At 50.2% G+C, this 25,299-nt stretch overlaps 1 long non-coding RNA gene across 2 annotated transcripts in view; it reads right to left on the bottom strand.

Annotated features, from left to right (window-relative positions):
- Positions 1 to 244: 244 nt before the first annotated feature.
- Positions 245 to 25,299, bottom strand: part of LOC136112832 (uncharacterized) — a 29,340-nt gene continuing 4,285 nt past the window's right edge. The window contains exons 3-7 of one of the 2 annotated variants that reach the window (XR_011736051.1): positions 23,974 to 24,306; positions 15,374 to 15,457; positions 9,688 to 9,785; positions 8,898 to 9,238; positions 245 to 593 (exon numbers count right to left, since the gene is read on the bottom strand). This is a non-coding gene — a long non-coding RNA (uncharacterized lncRNA). The remainder of the gene's footprint in view (positions 594 to 8,897; positions 9,239 to 9,687; positions 9,786 to 15,373; positions 15,458 to 23,973; positions 24,307 to 25,299) is intronic. The other variant, XR_010652944.2, reaches the window with a different exon arrangement.

Below are 25,299 nucleotides of genomic sequence, written 5' to 3' on the forward strand. Positions count from 1 at the left end.
CACAAACCAGAACCATGCCATGGAAAGAAGGGCTGGAGAGGTCTGGACCATGGTGTTGTTGCCTCTGCTAGTGCACGAGGGTCTTCATCTTCGTTAAACCCTCCAGGCACGCTCTTAATGCTACCTCTCTAATAATAATATTTCATCTGCCTTATCTGATTAGGTTAGGCTCATTTGATTTTTGCAAAACACCTTTAATCACCGTGCAAATTCCCCATCATTATCAACAGAGCCACCACAAACATTTCCAGCAATCCAAGTTTTATTTTCAGCAAGAAAGGCAGTTGTAAAATAAAAAATAAAAATAAAAATATGAACAAGACAGAGGCTGAGAAAACATTAACAGGGCCCTGTGCTTTCTGCTGAAGTGCCTTCATTTCATTATCATTAAATTTGCCTAGTAATTAGATTTCGGTGCATGAATATTTTAAAAAAAATGTAACAGACAGGCTGTCAAAAAAAAGCACGACAACATCAATTCGATAATTTTTTAGACAGAGACATTCATAAGCAATTAACACAGATTTCCTGGGTTTGGAGACTTCTTTTTTCTTTCTTCTTTATTTTTTTTCTTCCAGCCTCGTGTTCTTCACCTGAAATCAAAAGAGAAATCACTGTAAACATCAGCGCTTGCATCTCTGCCATATTTTTCTGGCGTGCCAATGTGCCGGCATGGTCCCCGTGCCGCTTCTCCTCCTCGCTGGCCATTCCAAATGCTCCTCTCCCATCCCAGCCTCGCTGAGCACGGGGCTGGGTCACCCATCAGACCTCCCCGCTCCTGCAGGACCAGATTAAATTAAGGTTGCACGAAGCCTCTGTCTTGATCTTCAGGCGTTTCTGCTGAAAACGGTGATTTTGATCACTATTTGCATAATTGTACGGTTACATATTCACCAGGTCCCTGATTATATGATCGGTGCTCGATGCTGCTCTGGTTTGCCAGGGACACCACGACCTGGCTGCTCTCTGGTTGTCACATCCACCCCTGGGCCTGATCCTGGACCTGGGTGAGCTACTAAACCCACCCCACCTAACCGTTATCCTCGGATTTCCACCCAAAGCGGTGCAGCCAAGATGCAGCATCATGAGCCTCTGCAGTATTGTAGAACCATTTTGGTTGGAAAAGCCCCTCAAGATCATGGAGTCCAACCGTTCCCCACCCCTGGCACTGCCCCATGTCCTGAGAACCTCATGTCCGTCTGTCCAGCCCTCCGGGGATGGTGACTCCAGCACTGCCCTGGGCAGCCCGTTCAATGCCCCACAGCCCTTTGGGGAACAAATTGTTCCTAAATCCAACCTCAACCTCCCCTGGGCAACTTGAAGCCGTTTCCTCTGCTCCCATGTGTTTCCAACTGGACCAAGAGGTGGATGGAAAAACACTTAGTCCCAAATTTTCCCCTTTTTTGCCTCCTTCTCAACGGTCCTGTAAGAATCTCAAGTGCCAAAATAAAACTCAGCCCAGAGGGCTGTTTGCTGTCATGATTCGAGATCTGAGATGGGACAAATACGGGGCCATCAGCCTCACGGACATGCCTGGGAAGGAGCTGTTTGCTCACGATCGGCTCCATGCACTTGCTGGGGACAGTTTCTGATCCCTCTTGAACTCTTGAAATGGGGGGCTTTGCTTTCAGACAGAGCTTCCGTCCTGGTTTTAGTCCTAAATCAGGACCAAACACTTGAAATATTCTAGAGAAGGATCCTCTTTCCTCTACACACCCCAAGTCCTTCAGAAATCAATTTTGGCTGAGCCCTCTAAATGCTGAAAGCCTGGCCAGACCCCAGCTCCGGAGCTCTTTCCACGCCTCAGGAACCCTGAAACACACTGTACCCCATGTCCCCAGTCCCAGGGACAGGTCCTAGCACCGGTGCAAACCCAGCACCACTCCGAGACCCCAGCATTGGGTCCATTTTGCAATAAGCCCCACCTGGGATAGCTCAGGATTATTGTGGGCAGGTCTTAAATAGTATGTACACACTGGGAAGAGAAAACCACAGCGAACAAAAAGCACCAAACCCTTATCATCTGACCTAAAAATACACAGATGTTAAAAACCTGTACCTATTTTTATTATTACTATCATCATGATCGCCATCTCGGGTAAATTAAGAATACACAAAACAGCCACACATAAAGAAAATCCTAGACCTCAACTCAGGTCATGCCTTCCTAAAATCTCCTTTGCAAGGTTTTATCGGCAAGAGCAGGGAGTGGAAGCAGTTGGTACAAGCAGCTGAAAGACCAAATCAAAAGCATGTGAGCAGATTAAAGAATCAATCTCTCCGTTTGATGCAGAGGAAATCCCACTAATTATAAAGAAGGGGCTTATTTCCTGGAGTCACTCTGTTTGAAGTCATCAAAACTAGTAATACTTAATTACTCTACTTTATGGAATATATAACATCGAGCCCCTTCTCCCACTCGCCGGTTCTCTGATGCCATCGCTGGCGTTTCCAGGGGGTTGTGGTGATGTTCCCCCTGTACCTCGGCACTTATTTATTCAAATGAAGCCCTTAACAGCCCTCGCCTGAGCCTGCGGGGAAGCATTTAAACGTGTTTTAAAAGGAGGTTATAATGAAAAAAGAACAAATCCAGAACAATTTAGCCATGCAAGCTACCTGGCTATTATTGCAAGCATGTGCGCGTTGTGTGCACACCATGCCAACAAACGCCTTCCAAATCAGGTATTTAGGATTAAACAAGAGTGCGGGCATTTGCCTCATCCTATTCCTTGGAAAGGGAGCGGGATTAGCAGCGGTGTTACCAAAAACGGCCTCCTAGATCAGCCCTTTGGACATGGATGAGCACCCTGTGCTGCCCAAGGAAGAGGAGAGCGAGCTGGCAGCCTTGGGCTTGTGGGCACATGTAGATTACATCTGTAGACAGAAGAAAAAACCCCGAACATTCAGGTATTTTGAGGAATAGAAAGAGTGGCAGGCAAGCACGAGATCATCTCCAAACTGGTATTAAGATATTGAATACCAAGGTCTGTTTTTCCTCGTCTCTCCAGGTGGCTGTAGGACAAACCTGGGCAGAATGTGCGTTGTTCAAGGGCCAACAACTGTCAGTCTCGTAAAACACCAGGTTAAATCCCCAGTTTCTGGAGCCGGGTGATTAACATGGAGGAGAATCACAGTTTGCATTAAAAAGAAGAAAAGTAGCAATAATCATATTTTTACAGGTTGAGAGAAACCTTGAAAAACATGACCCAGGAGATTCAGACAGGGAAAGCAATAAGTTCATTTGTATTGAGTCTTGCTGGTCTTGATGCAGTCTCAAGGGGAGCTGAATACTCCGGAGCACATCCCCATGGACCTGAGTCCTCAGGCAAAGCCGAGGGACCAAAGCCTGTGGGGACAAAAGCTGCTCCCAGGGTGAGGTGAGGGTCTCTGCATCCCCCCGCTCCAGCACATCAACCTAAAGACACCATCCAAAGAGCAGTTTCCAAGAGGAGTTGCCCATTTCTACGGCTGGGGAGCACCGGTACGACCCATATTTAGGTTCGTCCTGTTCAGCTCTGGTTGGTTATAAGATTTTTTCCAATTTTCTCACTTTTCTGGTAAACTTTGGTGGCGGGAGAGACAGGAGCACACCTCTTCCCTCATCACCTACCTGGGTCTGTGGCTGCTACACGAACATCGCAGCTCCTGGTAGCAAAGATAAACTTTGCTGCTCCATCCTGGACTTCTTCCAAATAACTGAGACCTGGATCTACGTGCCGCCGTTTGAAATTCTGCACATACCACCCTGCACCAGGGACGCCCCAGGAATGCCGCTGCGGAGTCATGAGGCTCCACAGACAGGAATTTTGGGTGAAAAGGGTTGTTCTTTTCCTAAGACGGAAAGGGAGGATATCTGCTAAGCCCAGGTTTGACCTGCCTGGGAAATGCAACTAGTTCAGCTGCCCTAAAAAATCCATTTTAAGATGTCTGAGCTTCACGAAAACACCGAGCTGAAGCGCTCTAAACCCTGCACAAGGACCCTGGCAGTTTTGCTGTCGATGGGGAATGGGCAAGCACCGCAGGGCTGGCTTCATCGCTCCCCGAGCAACCAGTTCCTACCTTTCCTTGGTGCTTTTTGCAACAAGGGCCCAGAGGTGCCGCAGCACAGCTGGGCTCTGTGGGAGGATGCAATGTGGTGTATTCGGGGATGAGAGCTCAGTTTCCAGCCCAGTGACTCATCCCTGAGTCTCCGATACGGCACAACCCACCGAGACTTTCTCCTTTTGGCTTCCCTTTTTGAGGATGAGCGTCTACCTGGAGAACCACAGCTCAGAGCACTCTGCTGCGGGTTTTACACGCTTTCATAACATTAATCAAAATTATATTTCCCTGAGAAACACAGGGAGGGTTCCTGCATGCTTTGCAGGTGGTGGGAATAGTTGGAGATGGACCCAAAACAAAACTCTCACATCACAGTCCCTCTGGAACCAAGAAAACCGAAGATCACTGATAATTTTTTGCCTTGCCTCTTCAGCTCTAAGGTATCACACGGGGAATAGAAGGATGTGCTGCGAGGTGAACGTCCCCATCTTTGCTGGCTGGTAAGAAAGCAGCAAGAAAGGAACAGCAGACCCATGATTCCCGTCTCAACTGGTTGGGGGGAGCCCGGGCTGTGTCCCCACTGCCCGAGAGACAGACAGACAGATTTCAACCCCACTGTGGTTCTAGTCCTGTCCTACATCGGAGCTCTGGGCAGTGCTCCTACCGGTGGAACATCAGCCAAAGTTGCAGGTGTTGGTTCTTTGTCCATCACCCTGAGGCCACGGGCGATGGACATTTTCCTCGTGAATCCCCAAAAAGGGACGTGGCCTCGAGCAGAGGTGATTTCTGCGCTTGAAAAATAAACACATCCACTAGACCTAACCCTTTCTGTAAGTTAAGCGAGGGCTTAACCCCCCTGCTAAGGCAGGCCCCGGAGGCTGGGGGTGCAGGAAAGGGGTCCCGCTCCCCGTTTGCTCTCCCCGGAGAAAGGGACGAGCTGGTCCCCACTGCCGAAGCCGAGCGAGGACCTCGCCGCAGCCCGGCCGAGGTCTGTTTGTCACTTCTCCTTCATTATTTGCAGTTTGTACACAGGCGTCATTAGGGATTCATTCGGTTTCCCTAGCAGCAGGCATTAGTCTGGCTTCCCTTTCCCCCTTCTCTCGCCAGCGCCCTTTATTTTTAGTGTCTTATTTACAGTTTGACAGAGTAACTGTAACCCTTGCAAGCTACTCCAGCGGCTTTAATCGGGGGAATAATGGGTCCTGTCTGGCAATGAATAGAATTTAGGGGACAGATTGTTCCACACTCGCCCGGTGGGGTAATTTATTTATGTGCGCACTTGTCAGGAGGAGAAAGGGACGGGGGATCTGTATGCACCGAGGACACCGCCGGCGCTGAAAGGGAAGGGAGAATGGAGCCAAACGCCCCAGATCCTGCTGCCCGCCCCCCCTCCGGCAGCTGAATGCCTCCGGTGGCTGTGAACTTGGAGGGGCCGCAAGCCTCATTCCCAGGCCCTCGGCACGTCGGCGGGGCCGCTGGGCGGCTGGGATGCCGGCAATGGGGCTCGGGGCTCCAGATGGGTCCGTCCGCGGCGGGCAGCCCTCCCCGGCACTGCCCCGCATAGCCGCAGCGCGGGGAGCACATCCCATAGCAACGGTACAGTAGCCAGAGCACAGCGGGGGTCTGGGAAGAGAGGCAAAGCTCTCGGAAAAATACAGGATGGGTCCAGACAATGGTCCTCTCTCATATCATAAATTACACGGCAGCAACAAAAAGGGGACGGATCCTGCCCCCTTCCCTGCTCCCGCAGCCTGCGTGCTCGCTGGGTGACGGTGGGCGCGCGGGAGGGTGGTGGCATTGCACCTCCCAGCCCTTGACGTGGAATCTCAGAGTCACAGACGGCTTGGGTTGAAGGGACCTTTGAAGCTCCCCCAGTGTACCCGCTGCCATGACAGGGACATCTCCACCAGCTCAGGGTGCTCAGACCCCGTCCAGCCTGGCCTGGGATGTCTCCAGGGATGGTTCATCCACCACCTCTCTGGGTACCTGGGCCAGGCTCTCACCACCCTCAGGGCAACAATTCCATTCTATCCAGCCTCAATCTCCCTCCTTTAGTTTCAAACCATCACCCCTTGTCCTATCACAACAGGCCCTGCTCAAAAGTCCGTCCCCATCTTTCCTGTAGGTCCTTTTTAAGTACAGAAAGGCCACAATAAGGTCTCCCCAGAACCTTCTCTTCGCTTCACCGTTCCCCTGTTCCCCAAAGCACAGCTCCCTCGCTCTACAGCACCCCTGCTTTCCTCCCCAAAATGCTGCCTGAGCATCCACCATCTGGGCGCTGGAGCCGTCCATCCCACCACAACTGTGGTCCCTCAGCCAGAGCCAACCATCCCCAGGATCAGGGAGCGATGGCTCGTGGTCCAGAGGTGGGACGCTTCCTCCTCCTCCTGCTCTTCAGAGAAAAGGCCCTTTTGCTCCTTTATTCTCTCTGTGGCTCCAGGCCTGGAGCATTTTGCATTTAGAGCCAACGGCAGCAATGTCTCACCTCAAGCTTTTGCCCAGTGATGGTTGGGGCTGGACTGGGCTCCACTGTAGCCATCCCTGGCTTCCCATGCAAAGCTGGATGAAGGGATTGATCAAGATTCATCTCAGCTGGGTGCTGGTCCCTGTTAGCAGAGAGGATTCACCTCACAGAGATGCCGAGAAGAGGAGGGACAGACGTGCAGGGAGCTCCTTTGCACCCACAACTCCCAAGCAGCACCAGGTTGGAAGGGAAGGGGGCTCAGGCTGAACCCCCCAGACCCAGGCAATGGAGGTGATGGAGCTCTACCAGAACTTGTTACTGATGTCACCTAAACCTCTCCCGGCTCAGCTTGGCTCCCACCTACACTTGGCACCTTTCCTTTCCCAAATAGCCTTAAAATTAGCATATCATTACACTTCCTACCTAGGCAAAGACCCTTTTTATGTTGCCGGTGTTGTATATACGCACTCCTGGTCCAGCTGACAAACACTTTATACCCATGTGGTCATTCTGGCTTCAGGGGGATTTGCTGTCACCACTCCATTGGCAGAGTCAGGAATGAAATGGCCGTGGCCCCAGACTGCGTTCCCTGTTAACAGCAGCCACGTCAGTACGGAGCATCATTCTGCTCCTGGGGTTTTCTGGTGTGCTGGGAGAGATGCCTAGAGCTGGGAAAGCCGTGGGATTTAAGCATGGGCAGATGTCCCAGCAAGCACCCAAACCCACCTCACCTATCCAAAGTTCCTCTCCCACAGGTGAGGATGCTACAGGGACCGTGGTTTCCTCGCTGACCTCTCTGGCTACATTCGACCTCAAACCACACAAGCAGTGAGCTCGAGGATGGCGTAGGAGGACTAAACTAGACAGAAAGCACCGAGATGTCATCTCCAGGTCATAGTGCAGAGAAGTATAAAGTCTTCTCTGGACCACAACAGACTGTAGGACAGCCTGTGCGATGCTCCTGGCATTTCTCCACTGCCACCCTGGAACCACAGGTGATGTCCTTACTGCTTGGGGAGCAGAGGTCTGACCGATGGCCCCATGACCCAGTCCAGCAGCTGGTGGGAGCAATCAGCCAATGCAAGCAGCTGGGGAATGAGCTGCACAGTGAGGTCTGTCGAGGTGGGGACAGTGTCTGCCTGGACAGGACTTCACCCCAGGGACCCTCCACCAGCAACTGGTGTAGCTCATGGCCAACGGATGCACGTGGGTGAACAGCCTGTTTCAGGGAAACCCTTCCCCTTGGCAGAGAGACCAAGACCTCTCCTTGTTGGGCTGAACTCTCTCTTTAGCTTGGAGAAGAGGAGACTGAGGGGGGACTCATTGCTGGGGATCAAGATGGAAAGGGGCAGTGTCAGGAGGATGGAGCCAGGCTCTGCTGGGTGACACCCAGTGACAGGACAAGGGGCAATGGGTGCAAACTGGAACACAGGAGGTTCCGCTGGAAGATGAGAAGCAACTTGTTGGGGGTGAGGGTGGCAGAGCCTGGCCCAGGCTGCCCAGGGAGGTTGTGGAGTCTCCTTCTCTGCAGACATTCAAACCCCCTGGACCCCTTCCTGTGGAACCTCAGCTGGGTGTTCCTGCTCCGGGGGATTGCACTGGATGGGCTTTCCAGGTCCCTTCCAACCCTGACATTCTGGGATCCTGTGAACTCAAGCCAATGCAAGAGTCCATGCATACACTTAAAAAAATGCAAGAAAAAGGTCTTTGCACCAGAAACACCTGGGGCTTTTGCTGCTTCGTGCCATGGGCAAGGACTTCAGCAGGAGTGGGCAGCCCAGCTCCTGGGGGTTGATGGCACCACCGCTGTGTCCCACCGCGGACGAGAGCAGTGACGATGGGCAGCGAGACCTGCAGCACGATTGCGTTGGGCCTGGGAGGGGGAAACCCCTCATCCGGGTACAATGACTGTCTATTCTGCTGATCACAAGCCTAATCCTCTTTGGTTTTTAATTGGCATTTGGGCTAAGCTGATTTAAACCTCTTCACCTTGTTGGGTCTCCCCCCTCCCCACTTCTTTCTTTATTTTTTTTTTGGACCAAATAACAACGCTGCCATCACCAAGTCCCCGGCACAATGACATCTTTGTGCGAGGGCGAGAGGAGAGGAAAGGGGAAGGGAGGGGGAGAAGGGAAATGTGCTGAACCCACTCAGAAACAATGCAGAGTTTGTGATTCAGCCTTGACCACTGGCAAAGGACCCGCTTCAGCTGCGCCTTGTTAATAAACGCACTGTCCCTTCCCAGCCCCTCTCGCTCTGCCCATCACCGCTGCCTCAGGCCAGCTGCCCCGGCACGGGCTCTACCTGCCGTCCCCAGCCCTCGGTGGATGCCGTGTCCCCACACCCTGATGTGACCCACCGGAGCGGCACCCACATCCCACCCCAATCTCACCAGCGAGGCTCTGGCGTGGCGCCCATGGGGCGATGCGCAGGATGGGGACGTCCCGGTGTCCTCTGGGCCTCGTCTGTCACCACATTGGTGCCGGTGTCCCCGCGCCGAAGTCCTGGGTGACCTGGATGCTGGTGCGAGTCGTTATCTGTGTTGTGCCCAGGGTTTGCTGGGAGGAGGAGGAGGGTGCAGGTGGGATCAGACAAGGTGAGGGGGTCCTGCTGAGGGTCCCATGAGACCGGTCCTGCTGTCACCGCCAGCATGGCCGGGCTCTCATGGCCTTTGGAGGATGCTCTTTTTTCCATATGGTCCCCACTCCTGCGTTCATCTTATAGTAAGCCAGTCTGAGTTAAAAACAAAAGCAACAGAAACACCTTTATTACCCTCTTCCCCAGATTTTACGTTTGAAACACTAAAAAAAAAACACCTTAAGGAGCCTCAAAAGAGCCCTTTGTTCCTGGGGGTGGGAAAGACACCTCTCATGGGGTTCGAGGATTACAAGTTAACAAATCAGTCATAGCAGAGGATAAATAACAAACAAAATCCACCATTTTTCAAGACTTCTGGTCCAAGTGAATGGGGAGGAAGGAGCTTTTACTTCTCTTTTTCCCCCATAATGTGGGTCACCGTGGTCTTGCACCCATCTCCAGGCACTTGTAGGGACACTAAGTCCATCCCGGTTGCGTGCTGGTGCTAGAGACCGCCCAGGTGTATGAGCTTATGGAAAGCTTTTAAAAATGAGAAAAACAAACCCAAAACCCACAAAATCCAACAACACAATGAATCCACTTACCAGGAAATTCCCTGTGAACATTCACTGGGGCCAGAGATGCACAATTCGCCAGCCAGAAGATGAGCGGAGCATCACGTAGGGTGAATCCACACTCCTCCCTGGCAGGGAGAGAAAGACGATGTGAACGTGTTAAATATCAACCCCGTCCTCGCCTGGCAGGATTACACCAGAATAGGGAGATAACAGCCACGTTTCTGGCAGAAAATGGGAAAGAAGATGCGAGAACTCAGTTGGAAAAGTCTCAAAGTGCTCACGGCTACGCCGGTTTTGAAACCTGAGCCCTGTGGTGATGCCCTGGAAGGTCATTGGTCCCACAGGGATCGAGAGGAGCCGGAGGCTGCTCCGGGGAGATGTGAAATGGGGGGAAGCTCCATCACCATCACCATCACTTGTCTGTGCCGAGCGTGGTGCCAGCCAGCATCACGCTGTGGTCACGGCGGCAACCCCGCCAACCCCAAGTATTCAAGAACTATAAGGCGGAACCAAAAAATGATGAAACTAAGTCAAAAACCCACTCTCTTTTTTCTTTCCCATTTTCCTTCTGGAGGGTTGTGTTCTCCAGGCTTCTCCACCCCACCCAGGACCAAGGGTGCCAAAACCAAACCCAGCAGCACCCTGTGATGGGGGAATTAACCAGACACCGAGAAAGCTGAGAGGGACCCATCCCCGATAGGAAGACGCTCGGATCGGATGCAGAGTGAGGATCCTCACATGGCGCATCCCTGTGACCCTGACCCAGCGCCCTGCGGGGTTTTCCCTTTGCTGATGCAGCAGAAACCAATGGGGAAAGCTCAAGCACCAGCAGAATAACCAAACCGAGCAGCCACGACCCTCGTGCTGCCGGTTGCTGCCTTTGGAGCATCCTTACAGAACGATTTTTTATTTAAATATCGAATTAATATTCACTTTATGTCTTTTTCATCTATATAAGTTCTGCTTCCATTCGCGGCTATTCACAGGCAACACATCAATTTAAACGCCCGGTGCAGAATTTAGTTGGCTTGTTTAATAGAGGAAGGTGCTTGTGCCAGAGAAAGGGCCTTTTCTCCCGCCCATTAGTCCTGTAAATCATTGATAATGCTACAGAAATCAGAGAGACAATCCTATTTGGTGAAAATTAAGTGATGGCGAGCGAGTGGCACTGGTGGGAACAGAGTGGAGATGCCCTGGACCATCCTCTCCTTCCAGCCCCATTTCCAACCCATTAACGCGCCCCATCCCAGGGAAAAGATGAGAAAAAAAGGAAGAAAAGAGAAAAAACAATCCCCCAGCATGGAAAGAAGGGTATAAATAAAAGCAGTGAGAAAGCAACTAAGTAGATGCAGCTTAGCCAAATAGCTAAGAGCCTTAGTGCATTTTTGTAAGCTTTAGGAAAACGTTTCCCATTCCTGAATAAGCAAGTTTGGTAGGTGGGGGGGAGCACAGCTGGATCTGCCGGTGGGGACAGGGGACCCTGCAAATCATGGGGACCCCGCAAATCATGGGGACTCCACAAATCATGGGGACCCTGCAAATCATGGGGACTCCGCAAATCATGGGGAGCCTGCAAATCATGGGGAGCCTGCAAATCATGGGGACCCTGCAAATCATGGGGACTCCGCAAATCATGGGGACCCTGCAAATCATGGGGACTCCGCAAATCATGGGGACCCTGCAAATCATGGGGACTCCGCACTGCTTTGGCTTTGGAGCATCATCATCATCATCAGGAGCAGCGGCCACCAATGGGGGTTTGATGGTGACGGTCACCACTTCCCCAGTCCCTTCACACCTTATCGACCCCACGAGGGACCAGGATGGAGCTGAGCAGCCCTTCCCCATGGGGACAACCCCGGTCAGGCGTGTTCAGGGCTCCGGCATCAGCTCGCCAGGAGAAAAATGTGATTTATTTTCCTTCTAAGGATAAATTTCTGGTTATTTTTAATCTGCTTGCGAAATTCCCGTTGCACCGGGGTTAAACTGGCTCAGCATATTTAGGCTTTTAAGTTCCTAGGTCTCATGGCAACAGAGGAATGGGGAGAAATCAAACAACAAACCCGGCCTCACGTAACGCCGAGATTTCTACCTAAACCACAAGCCTCTTGCAATGTGATTTTCAGATGAAAACACCCGAAAATATTTCAAGTGCTGTAGTAAAATTAATGAGTTCACTTCCCACCAGCTTGTATGTTGTATAAAGTGATTTTTCCCCCCTTTCTCATATTAACCTTAGTGCAATGAATTTGTACCCACAAATCATCTGGACCGGATGAGCTCCTCATGTCTTTGCCCATCGCATACAAGGATGAGACGATTTCCATGTTTCACATTGATTTCTTTTTCCCCTCCCTAAACAGCCACAAAACACTCCCAGCAACAGAAAGATGAGTCTGTTGAATTTCTTTAAGTCCAAAAAGGGGGGAATAAAAATATTAAACGTCTGTTTCCCTAATATTATCGCAACACGCGAAGAATTAAATGTCATCTAATACCACGAGGAAAAAGATCTGCAGCCGAGCCTCAAAACCCACAATATCCCCATGTGTTGTGAAGATTGTTTTAAACAATAATTAAAAGATCCGGGCATTTGGCTTTGGGGCCATCCCCGCCGCAGAAACTGAGGATGAAACAAAAGCGCGGTGATTTTGGGGCGTGGGTTGGTGTTTTGGCTTGTGCCGGGGGGCGTTTCGTGGCCGCGACGCCCCGTGCCAAGACCATGGCCGGCGGGAGAAGGGAAATCACCGCGGCCGTGGGTCCCACGGTGCCGAACGCCCCTCGGCGCGGATGTGGTACCCAGGGGCGGGATCCATCGCCGGGATGCAGGGATGCAGCTGATCGCGTGGCGAGGACCAGGGGGAGCGAGGATCGGCCATTTTAGGTGTCGGCTGCCTAAAATGGTGGCTCTCACCTTTTTATTTATTTATTTGTTTTTCCCCCTTTCTGCTACCGTTTCGGCAAGCGGGGAGTGGGGGGAGAGAGGCCTTGGCCCCCCATGTGCGAGGGCAGCGGGATCGGGAGCCAAGATGGAAATAGAGGGAGAAATGAAAGGAGGGAAAGGGGGGGAAGAGGGAGAGGATGCGCTTCGCCTCGACACGGCCTATCCGCCGTTGGCTTTGTGCGTCCTGTGGGAGAGGCAAGAAGGCATGGAGGGGGGAAAAATGGGGGGAAAAAGGAACATTTGGGCGAGGACGGCGAGGGGCAGGGATGCGCGTGGGGTGAGGGGGAAAATCTCCCCGTCTTTCTTCGCCGACCCTCCGCCCTCCCCGCAATCCCGCTTTGACTTTTCCCACAGAAGTAGCCAACCTCCAAGAATGCAAATGACATTCATTATGCAAATGCATGCAAATCAGGTTTAACTATCGGAAGAAGGGCTCGGAATTTCTAATGGGTTAACTCCTTCGTGCGCGACCGGGATAACAAGAGCCTCGTGTCTTCCTCGGGGCTTTGTGCTGCCGCATCCATCCCCGAGCACCCCAACCTGCACCCCATGCTGGGCGCCCTGTGGTGCCCGGGGAGGGCGTTGGGTGGAACAAAGCGCCAGGGAAAACAACGACAAGGACAACGACAAAACCCTCTTGGCATGGGAGCGGCTGCCCCTTCGTTAAACGCTTCGGCGGGAGGGGAGACAAAGCAGGTTTAATGCGGAATCGGGGGGAAAATAGAAGAATTAAAAAGAAAGAAGAAAGGGAAAAGGAAAAAGGAAAAGGAAAACAAAAGGAATTATAGAGAAAAATGAAAAAGGAAAGGGAAAACAAAAAAAAATTAAAGAGGAAAAGGAAAATTAGAAAGGAAAAGGAAAATTAGAAGGAAAAAGGAAAATTAGAAGGAAAAAGGAAAATTAGAAGGAAAAAGGAAAATTAGAAGGAAAAAGGAAAATTAAAAAGGAAAAGGAAAATTAAAAAGGAAAAGGAAAATTAAAAAGGAAAAGGAAAATTAAAAAGGAAAAGGAAAATTAGAAAAGAAAAGGAAATTAAAAAAGAAAAACAAAAATAAAAAGGAAAATTAGAAGGAAAAAGGAAAACTAGAAGGAAAACGGAGAATTAGAAGGCAAAGGGAAAAAGAAAAGCAAAAACACAAAAGAAAACAAGAACAAAATAAAAACGAATTAAAGCAAAAGGGAAAGGGAAAAAATATAAAAATATTAATTTAGAAAAGAAAATAATAATAATAATAATAAAGGAAGGAAGAGCAGGCCGCTCTTGGCAGAAGGTGAAGCCTTCCCTGCGGTGCATCGGCAAAGGGCCGTGGAGCTGGGACGGGCATGGAGCCACCGTCCCTTCATCTGCTGGAGAAAACGTCACAAAACACACCAAAATCCTGTGCTTTGGGTTCTTTTTGTTCAGCTTTTGCTCACAAACCAAACCAAAATGCAAAGCACGTTGCGGAGTCTTGCCCAGTGCTGGATGAGCCCCGGGGAGGGCGGCGGCGGCACCAGGGTCCCCGGTCCCTGTCCCCGCGCCCCTCGGATGCTCCGAGCGCATCGGGAAGGGTTGTGGCACCACCAAGTGACCCATGGCACAGCCCAAAAACCTCTGCAAATGTCCAATTTCTCCATCCCAGCCCCAAAATCAAAAGGCCCCAGAGGCGGGAACCAAAACAGAGAAATCCCGGGTGCAAAACCTCAATGTGGAGATCGTAGGAATTATTACATTGAGCTGTAAAACAGAAAAATAGATGCGTTGCATGATTCTAAATGTAACGATTCTAAATTTAATGATTCTAAATTTAATGGCTATGTTGTTATTGATTAACAATAATAATGCATTTTAACATTATCGCTGCGATTTGCCCAAGAATTATTTGTGCTAAAGCCACCTGATTTCTCTGTTATTTTCTGTAGCTCCTTCCAATACCCACATCTGGATTTTTTTGGTTTGGTTTGTTGCTTTTTGGGTTTTTTTTTTGATGTTGTGTTTTGTTTTTTGCTTGGTTGTTCTGTTTTTATTTAATCTGCTCCAAAACTCTTGTTATTTAAGCTGGAAGCTGTTGGGGGCGGGAGTAATAATCCGTTCTAGGGCAAGAATTGCCCGAATTTTAGGGGTTTGGTTAGCGACACTGTAAAAATGGTGATTTTACAGGCAGTCTGGTGTGCTCTGAAATGCATGAACCCAGAACTATTAAAAAAATAGACCCTTTTATTTCATTAATCTGATCTCAGCAGGTCCCGGTCTAGTGAGGCCTGTGCAGAATGGGAAATACGCAGCAAACCTTGAGTGTAATAAAAATAAAGAAAAATAAAGTCAATCAGCCCCTTTCCTATTAAAAAAGAGATGGAGAGGGAATAAATAAATAAGATTTTAAAATAATATTTTTTAGATAACAAAAATAAGAGCAATTTGGGTTTATTTATTTGTCGCCTGGCCTTCAGCAGGCAGGCAGCTCAATATCAAACCCGCGCCTGCCTTTGAGTCCAAGCCCAAATTTCCAAGCTCACACACAATTAAATAAATGGAATTGGGTGATTTTAAAAAAAATAATTATTATAAATTATATTTTAAAAGAAAATAATAAATGAGGGCAGAGAAAGCCATGCGGAAAAAGGGCTGGAATGATGCTCGTGGTGCAGCGTGTCCGGCCGAGGAGCCTCGCACCGACAGCTGCTTATTGTTAATGACTAATACGCAACATCATTATCATCTTACAGTGCTGAGGAAGCAAAACTTCCCCTCTATACGAGCACACAAACAGCGTGTAAATTGACATTTACCCAGGATGGGAACCGGTGAGGATCCACGTAGCAAATACCTGGTGCCAAAGTCACCCCCGGCGCCTCAGGATGGAGCTCAGGCTGCTGAGAAGAGAAGCGAGTTGGTTTCAAACCTATTTTCTCTGCTTTTCCCCCCATTCTTGATGCGCATTTTGGCCCTGGGAAGCCCCAGCGATTTGCACCCCAAAGGTCTGCAGCCTTTGGGCAAAGAGGAGAAAACGACTTGGACGTTTCCAGCCTCGACATCTCCACCCCATCAAAAATTCAGCTTTCAAAATGGTTTAAATCGCTTTGCATTGGGAAGCGGTTGCCAAATAACACACAGGGGGTGTTTATCCACACGGGGGGTGGAATGGAGCCCAGCAGCTCTTCCTTGTGCGGGGGGCTCTGTACTGGGAAGAGGGAAAAAATAGGAGAGGGTAGGGAAGTAATTAAAGAATAAGACAAAATGACAAAGGAAACGTATTTCAAGCAGCTTCTAGGGGCTGCGTGTCCCAAGAGGAGCGTGGAACGAGAGCAAACGGGTGACTCTTTGCAGCCTTCGCCACCTACCAGGACATTTTGCTGCTAAAAAGCCCCGTTTTCCCTCCCCTCAAGGTTATTTCCAGGTAACCTCAGCACTGGGGGCTTTTCCTAAGCCACACTATGGAGGAAACTTGGTCTGGGGAAAGGTGGTGTTGGTCTCTGAATGAACCCAGCATCAGATACTGAAAATATAGCAAAGACAAGGAGAAAATACCCTGGGCAGAGGGACACGTGGCAACACCAAGGCCTTGGGATGGGACACGGGGCAGCAGGAGCCACTACAAGGGGTGAAAGTCCCCAAAGGCTCCAGCCTCATGCCCCAAAAAAGTGTCCCCAGCAAAGAGCCTTTAAAGTCCCAAATTGCTGCTGCAAACCTGTTGGTTTTCTTAAGCAGAACCTTTGTGGGGTTCTTTAAGATCTGGGTTTTGGGGCTATTACAGGTAGCACCCCATGAGTGACCTGGGGATGAACCAGCACTGGGTGCTAATTAAAGCACTTTGGGGGAGAATCCTGACTTCTCACCACTCCCAAGAAGGGCGAGAAGGAACGAGGAATTTCACAGCAGCGGCTCAATCCTCCTCGTGGCATCCGATGCTCATGGCATGTGGAATCACCATGAAACCATTTCTCCTGGGATCACAAAGGTTTTGATTATTGGGCCTTAAAACACAGGAGGCTAAAGGGTCCCAATAGTGTTGGTTTTGGAGGCGAAGGCTCATGATACTGTTATTTTCAAGCAGTTTAAATTCATCTCGCCGTGCCCTTTTTAAGAGCCAGCTCACCAGCCTTTCCATGGCCAGATAGTTCTTTTTGCCAGACTCAATCTTCCAACGCCTGGGGCTGCCAATAGCCTTCTGAAAACCCACAAAAACCCCGAGCCCCCTCACCCTTTTTCTCTAATTTTCCCAAAGAACCAGGAGGCGTGAGCACTCGAGAGTCAAATTTGCCCAGGACCCGCGTCCCCTAAGAAAGCAGGACTCATTCGCCTTCCACAAACTCCGCACCGACAACAAAAGTCCCTTTCAAGCCCTTCCAGACGCAAGTCCTTCAGCTCAATTAGTCAGGCACACAGAGACACAAAAAAGCCTCCCATTCAGGGTAGTGGCTGGCTGTGGAGGACAAGGGCAAAGAAAGGATCTTTCTCCCACGCTTTCACCGGGTGTCATAACAAGCAGAAAGCCCTCTTACGGGAGGATTATTGGAGATAAGAGCCCGATGGAGGAGCTGGTGGAGAAGCTGGGGCTGCAGAAACGCGGGAGGAGGGAATGGGGAGGTCGCGGCTCCCGAGGTCGGAGAAGCGCGGCACGGCGCTCCGTCGCAAAGGTTTGAAAAATGACGGTGTTTCCCCCCGCCCCGGCGCACACACGCGCAGAATAATCCCGGTTCTCCATGGCAACCTGCTCCGTGGCCATCCCTTGCACCGGAGGAGGGAGACGGGTTGCCGTCAACGCCGGCGTCGCCACCGGTTCGCCTTGGTGCCGGCAGAAGCATCGGCTACGATGGGCAGTGGAGCCGGCAGCGCAGGAAGGGCTGCTCTTGCTCCCTATGCCTCCAAAAATCAAGCAAAGAGCACCAAGAAACTGCACAGCTCTTCCTCCAAAAACTCACCCGCCCCATCCTAGAGATGGGTGGGTTTAAGATGAAAATGAACTTTTTCCCCATTAGAAAAACCCAACCAAACACTTGGTGGGTTTAGTCGTTCAAAGCCAAAACAAAGGGGGAGAAGGAAGAAATTCTGCAGATAATGGGGTTTGTGTGTAAAATCGCAAGGTGGGTTGGTGGCCTGGGGTCACTTGACCAGCTCAGCGAAGCTTCCTGAGCCCTCCAACCTCCCCCAGGCCAGAGGGGCCAAACTCGCACCCCAAACAAACCCCAATGGGAAGAAAGGTCCTCTGGGCCTTACAGAATTAAGCAAAGTTCCCGAGAGAATTACGTGCCTAATTCCCTTGAATAATCAAAGTTATATTCCTAATTCCCCACAGATTTTCCATCGACTCCATATACAGCTGGTGCACTTCCAGCTCTTTCCAAAGACACAATTTCTCACCTGGAATAGGGGGCACTGAGGCAAATTCAAAGCAAATTATAGCAAATTTAGGCCTTTCTCTTCTTCCCTCCTGCTCAGCAGATTGCTGCTGCAGCACCATCGAGGAGTGAATGACAAGAACATCCAAGTTTAGCGACGTTTTACAAGGATCAAGGAGGGGATATAAACTCTCCAGCTCAGGGACGAAAAGCCGAGAAACTCTCTTGGAATACATTATCCCATAATTGTAGGGTTTCAAGCACTTTCCTCCCAAGCAGCTGGTGCCTGCTGAAGCCACATTATTTGGCCCAGATGCGTTGCTGCCCAATTCAACCTGGGAGACCCTAAAACCATCCTATGAAATACCATAAAAGCTGAATATTTCACTCTTACCTAAAATAGCAGGTATTTATTAAAAGCCAGAGTGGCAGAGGAACAGACGAAACAAAGCGGGGTCCTCGGGGAGAGCTCTTTCTCCTTTCCAAAGAGCCCCCAGTGCCTCTGAAAGGACAACACGGATCTGGGGATCCCTTTTCCCCTCCCTGTAGCTCACACGCTCATATGGGAGCATTGAGTTTACACCAGGCAGGAACCTGCTGAAGGTCAGGGGGAACCTGGGGTACCTGCGTTTTCTCCCTGACCCAATGCAAGCTCCACCTTGTCCTTCATTGAAGGAACCCAAGCAGCCCAACCCAGCAGATGCTCTCGATGCGGATCCTCCCTCCTCTTGCACCGGCAACCTGGCGCTAACCCCTTTTGTCCGCGCTTTGGCATCACTATAAGCCTTGAAAGTGGAAATGGAGTGATTTTTACACCTAGCCGGGGCTGTCAAAGCCAAAGCTCAGGCCATGGCTGTCACCACTGGGTGAGGATTACACAGCTTAACTTTACAGGGACAGATACCAGGTCCAAGTCTGGTCTCAGCTGTAGCAAGATAAATCCTGGAGTTATACACCAGCGTAAGACCATGATCCACTGATAATCAGAGATGGATTCAGCCAGGAGCACCGATCCAAGACCCCCTTGTTCTCCTTGCAGACTTCAGTGCATAAGGACACCCCCTGGCTCTATCTCAGCACCAGGATTCAGGGGGTGCCTCACCACAGCTGGGATGGGATTCCCAAACCAAAGCATCCCAGCTCCTTTCTTACAAACCAACGACGGCCATGGCAGCTTTGCAGGTGGCTCAATCTGGCTCTAGATCCCTTTGGCTGTCACACTCCTCCCCTGCATTTTACAGGGTGGGGGGAAAGACAGCGAGCAGGGAGGTGTCGGGACTCGCACGCACATGTCCCTGAAAATCCCGCAGGACAAGCCAAGATGCAGCCCCAGGAGTATTTTTAGCCCCCCTCGCCATGCCGGCGGTGCTGTCACACCAGCCTGGGCCCGCAGAACCCCCCGCGGCGGCGATGGGTGATGGGGAGAGGCGAACCCGCGGGCGGCGAGAGCCGCGGCTCCGCTTTCACATCCAATCACCCCGGCTGCATCTGAGCGACCTGCCTGCTCACGGGCCGTCTCCTCTCAGCAGCTTGAAGACCACAGAGCTCATCATTTTCCTTCCAGCCACCCGCTGTCCCCGAGCAGGGTGCAGGGGACCCGTCCGGTCCCATTTGCTGGACACTCAGTGTTTGCACCCTGGGATGTGGAGGGGTGATTGGAGAGAGAGAGAGACAGAGACTGGCATCGGGCACCCCAAAGCCATTGCAGGGTGTTGCAAAGCACCGCGTGGCAGCAGCCAAACCCACATTTGCAAAGCCACAATGGGGATGGGGGTCACCAGGAGCGGGGTGCACCCCTCCAATGGCACAAGCACTGAAATTGGGGGCCCCGAGCTCAGACAGTTAATTCTGAGCGTCGCCCCGGTCTCCGTTCCCACACACCCGCCACTTGCTGAAATTAAAGCAGGGCCTGATCTGATTCCTATGGCGGCTTAACGCGCCCACTCAGCCGGTTTATCATAATCCCGACATAAAAATCGTTCCCTTGAAAACGCTCGGGGGTTTTGAAGCCCTGATTGTTTGAAGAGGAAAGACTCTGTTCTCGGCACAAAGACGAGCTCCCCTCGCCGCCCCGGTCCGGCGACTGGAGGCCTCAATCATCATTTCTGACCCCGGTGGTAGGAACCTTCTCGCTTTGTCTTTGCATGGATCGCCCCCAAACCCGGTTGGACCGCACGTCAAATGGACCCAACACCCCAAAAGCAGCAGAGCTGCTGGGACCGACGTTGGGAGCGAATCAACGCCGCCTGCCTGCCCTGCCCTGAGAGCACCCTAAAAACCATCCCGTCCGCAGTGCAGACCTGGCCGTCATCGCTTGGTGGAAGAAAATACGTATATATATTTAAAATAATAATAATTATATATATACACACACAGACATCTATATCTCTAATATCATATCTAGCTGATTTCTTTGTGGTTGCACTGCAGGGCCGTTCCACACCTGCCCGACCCACAGCGCGCAGGGGACGGCGGAAAAGAGAAACCGGGGAGGAAAAGGGGCAATTTCTGCTCTGTGGGGACCTCGGAGGGCTTGAGCCACCAGGGCCTCCTTTTGTTTGCAGTTTCAAATTGTATAAAAACGGCCAGCAGAAAATTTATTCGGTCAGGAAACCTCTGTTTTCCTCAAACACACAAAAAATCCTGATTTAGATTATTTTTTTAAACTATTTTTCGCAATTTAAGGCTGAGAATTTGCTAATATTTTATATTAAAAATATAAATGTTTTATCTAGGGAGAAAATTAACTCTATCCCAGCCAAAACCAGGACATTGATGAAGAAGAAGTTAATATCCACTAGCACAAGTATTTCTGCACATTCGCCGGTCCCCGTCCTGCTGTGCCAACGCAAAGGGCCAATAACAGATCAATCTGCTGCATTTCTGCATCCCTGCATTAAAAACAGAAGCTAAAGGCAACTCAGTACAAGCTCTTTCCTAGATGAAAGCAATATATTGCATGAAATTAATATTTTTCATTAATTATATTTGTATAGGTTAGTTCTTAATGACTCACCGAATCATAGAAAAATTACTATTGCGTTTGCTCTGCTTTTTTCTCTCCAAACACACCGCTTCTAAGCATGAAAATGAACGTGGAGAGCTAATCTCTCAATACAGAACATGCGAGCGTGTCTCCTATTAACGTCTCCAGCAGTTATGTAGCCATAAGGGAGAACGGAGTAGACAGTGCTGAGTGTTAACCAGTCAAATCAGAGTGTCCAGGCAAGCTTAAATGGCCACATGTAAGCTGCAATTTGGATCAACGTCATGCCAACACGTTGGGCTTTCTTAGCGCTACCGCACGCCAGTAGCAAACTGGGGAGAAAAGGGGAAAATAAAAGAAACAAAAACCAACAAAACCAATATAATAAATCAGCTGTTTGCAAGACCGTTCCAGTTCGTGTTCCCTTCGAGAAAGCCAAGCTGCTGGGAACAGTCACCCACCACAACAAAATAAAGGAATTAAAAGCCATCTCCACCCGCACGGAGAGCGACCGAGCCCCATGGCACCCCCAGAAACTGGGGGGCTGCGGCAGAGCTCCCGGCACCATGAGGGACCCACTCGATGAGAGCAGTGGGATGGGTGAAACTGGTTCCCGTTCACCCTGCCAGGCTGGGAGCACAAAGGGACGGGTGGTGACCTGGAGATGTTTTAACCCCGCGGCTCCAACTCACGACCATCTTAAAGGGTGTTTTTTGCAGAGGGGAATGAGGCGCACGAGCTCCGGGGAGCCAGGTTGGGCGCGATGTGCTTTACACACAGCCCCTCCATCACCGACCAGCACAGACGCGTCCTGCCCTGGATCCCACCCCCGTGCACGGGCTCCCCACGCTCCGAGGTGCTGAATTCCCCTCCGAGTTTCACCCTCATTCCAGTTCGCATCCCCCCATTTCTGCTCACGCCTTTGTTAAACCCAAGCAACTGACACCATCAAACACCAGCCTATGGCGGTGCCGCCGCGGCCCCGCACGCGCCACGATTGGTCACCTCGGGACACCAAAAGATGGTCACATCGCATCTCTTCCAGCCCCTCGTTGGACAAAACATGCCTTTTCCCCCCCTTGGACAAAGACACCAACCAATGGTGGATGGCACATGGCAGCCCACCAGTGCTTACCCTTGTCCCTTGTCCCTGGGCCACTTTGCACGAGGACTTACAGGCCAGCGCTCAATGAGCCTGGCAAGTGCCGGCTCAAGCAGCAACCGCTTTCCTCCCAGCTCGGTCTGCCTGGCACGATGGAGGAGGAGAGCTCCATGCGGTGACATCCTGCTGCCACCAACGCCAAGATTGTCCAGCTTGATCCCACAAGATGCTCGAGGTGCGAGCATCTATGGAGGACACTTCTCCCCTTCCATGGAGGACGCTCCCCCCATTCATGGAGGATGCTTCTCCCTTTCCATGGAGCACGCTCCCCCCATTCATGGAGAATGCTTCTCCCTTTCCATGGAGGATGCTTCCCCCCATCCACGGACCACAGCTCAGACACTTTCTGGAGCTGGTTCTCTGTTACCTTGTCCTCTGCAGTGTCACCTCCAGAGCTGGGGACAAGCCATCGAACCAGGAGAAGCAGCAGCAAAGCAACAGAGAACGAAACAGGGAATAAAATCACATAAAACCTTCCCTACACCCCTGGAGCCTGGAGCAGCACCTGGGACAATGGCAGCACCTCGTTGAACCTCCAAGGGAAGACAAAAAGGAGGTGTTTCCATCAGCTTTCCCCAAGCGGATCATTACAGAGAGTCACCGCATGCATTGAATTATTCTGAATTACAGAGCCACAGGTTAAGGGGAAGAAAAAACAATCTTATTTATTAATTTAGAGTAATCATATGAGCAGAATAAATCTGGCATATTACACCCTGAACCTTTCCCTGGGCAAAGTACGAGGGACAGTTTCTTCTGCTTATTTTCTCTTTTAAGAAAAATGGTCCCAATGAGCACACGAGCGAAACGAGCGGGTCCAGCATGAGTCAAGTGTCACCTCTTTTTCTACATCTCCAACAAGAGGGTTTTCTTAAAGTTTCAATGCTCCTTTCCTAAATTACCTCAGGTGCTGCCACCCACATTTATTCTTTATTATGATGATTTTTGTTTTCTGGGAATCACCATTCTGACGTTATATCTTGATCCATCACAAGATCGCAATGCTCGTGAAGCAACAAGACACCTTTCCAAATGGGTTACTCCATTTTGCAAGTGGTATTTAAGTCTGACCATTAAAAGAGAGGGAGAAGCACCCAGTTCATCTCTTTGACCCCAAATGCCCGTCTACAGTAGAGCAGGTGGAAAAAGAACTCGGTTTCCATAAGGAAGACGTTGACGTATAATCCAGTGAAGGGGGTAAAGGACCAGCATGAATTTGCAGTCAGAGAGGATAAATTCTACAAAACCAAGCTCCCAAATTACTCTCACGTGGTTTCATACACGAGTTAGCTATTTAAATTATTTGTAAATCCCCGATCGTGGAATCTTCATTCAAGGAAATGTTCATAGACAAAGGGTTAAAAGAAGAAAGAAAGCGTTTGGATAGAGGAACTAGGGAAGAAAAACAAAGAGAACTGCAAGAAAACGCTTTCCAAATCACCATATCGTTCTTTCTAGTCCTGATATCAAGTTATATCTGTCGGGGGAGAAAATTAAATATATAACAGACAGGGAATGGAGAGGGGGGGCAGAATAATCCAGCGCTCGTATTTGCAAAACAACCATTAATAAACATCGCTCTGTTGCTGCTTTATTAAACAGATAATCCAGCACAGTAATCTGTATTGATTTATGGGTTCTCTGGTGCTATACGACTGGTTATGCAACAAAAGTTCATCCTTGAGCTGTAGTCTGCGTCCTGTGCTTAACTAATTCATAATCTGATTGGAAGTTTGACTTGGTTAATTCAATTACAGTTAACAGCCGAGGAGAGAGCGGCAACAGCCTTGGCTTTCTCAAGGCAAATGTGTTCTTCGCATGCACAGAATCACTAAACTCTGTCTTAAAATCATAGGAGGCAAATCGTTGGTTTTTTAAAAAATAAAAATAATAAAATCCTACCTCGGGTTTTAATTCCAGTCTCAAAAAGTTTCATTTTTCCCCCATTTTTTTCCGCCTCTCATTTCCTTTCTCTTTCTCTTCCTTTCTTATACATATTTTTTTCTCATTTCATTTTTGCTTTTCCTCCTCTTCCTTTTGATGAATTTCCTTTCTTCTCCACATCCTCCTCAGGCGTGTAATGGGGTTATTTTTACTTTCGGTTATCTAGCTTTATGAAGAATCGACACCACTCATACAGCTAGATAACCAAAGATAACAACCAACCCCTGAAGTCTACAGCATTAGCAGGGAAAAAGCCAACCTCTTCTTCTCCAGGGGGCTCGGGGCATTTGGCTTTTCAAGAAGGAATGAGGGAGGAAACGAATAAAAAGAGAGGCAAATATTAGCAGTGAGGTCCATAATATCAGCGCACAGCTAAACCAGTGGCCTTGTTCCCGCAGCCCAGCGAGCCCAGAGCAACGCGCTCCCGAGCATCAATGGGACAGGCAGGATCAGGCCCCTCGGAAATACCATTTTGGAGCCGAATTCGAGGAGAACCACGCAGCAGCAGCCTGTTTTCTGCCGACTTTGAATTTGTGTCATTTGCAAAGCAAATGATGTTCTGCAGGTGCTGAGAATTAAGCCCGCATTATTTTTAATAACTAGCAAATTAACGCGTTCAAACCGGTAATAATCAAAGCAAATATAATTTGCGCCCGCAACGGAAAATATGCATAAAAGACCAAAAGGACATTTCCCCACCCATAAATGCATTTAACGCTCTCTAAACAAGGGGGAAAAAAAAACAGAAAGAGAGATGAAAAAACCTCTGCCCGTTAAAATAAATAAGAACTTGTGATGCTTTGGATTCAGCCAAGATCTGGGGGGAACAGAAGCGCTGAGCGAACACAGAAAACAGAGAGGAAATGATGAAAGGGAGAGAAGGGAGGACAGAAGGAAGGGAGCGACTCCCGCGCAGGGACCGCGCACCCCGGGCACGAACCCGTAGCCCTTTATTTTGCTTCTTATTTTCAAGGGGGGACCCACATTCTTCAGCTTCCTTTCCCTGCCTTCCTTGAGCGGCCCCGCATCGCTTTCTCCTTTCGCGGGGAACGCGCATCCCTCCATCCTTCCTTCCTTCGCGGGAGGGGGGGGAACCTGCATCCCTTCATCCCTTCATCCCTCCGGGAGAGGGAACCTGCATCCCTCTCCTTCCTCGGGGTGACCCGCATCCCTGCAGCCTTCCTTCCCTTCAGGGGAACCCGCATCCCTCCATTCTTCGGGGGAGGAACCCGCATCCCTCTCCTTCCTCCGAGAGCCCCGCATCCCGCCGAGCCCCGCATCGCT

This window comes from Patagioenas fasciata, chromosome 30 (assembly GCF_037038585.1).
Source record: "Patagioenas fasciata isolate bPatFas1 chromosome 30, bPatFas1.hap1, whole genome shotgun sequence".
Classification (NCBI taxonomy): Eukaryota; Metazoa; Chordata; class Aves; order Columbiformes; family Columbidae; genus Patagioenas; species Patagioenas fasciata.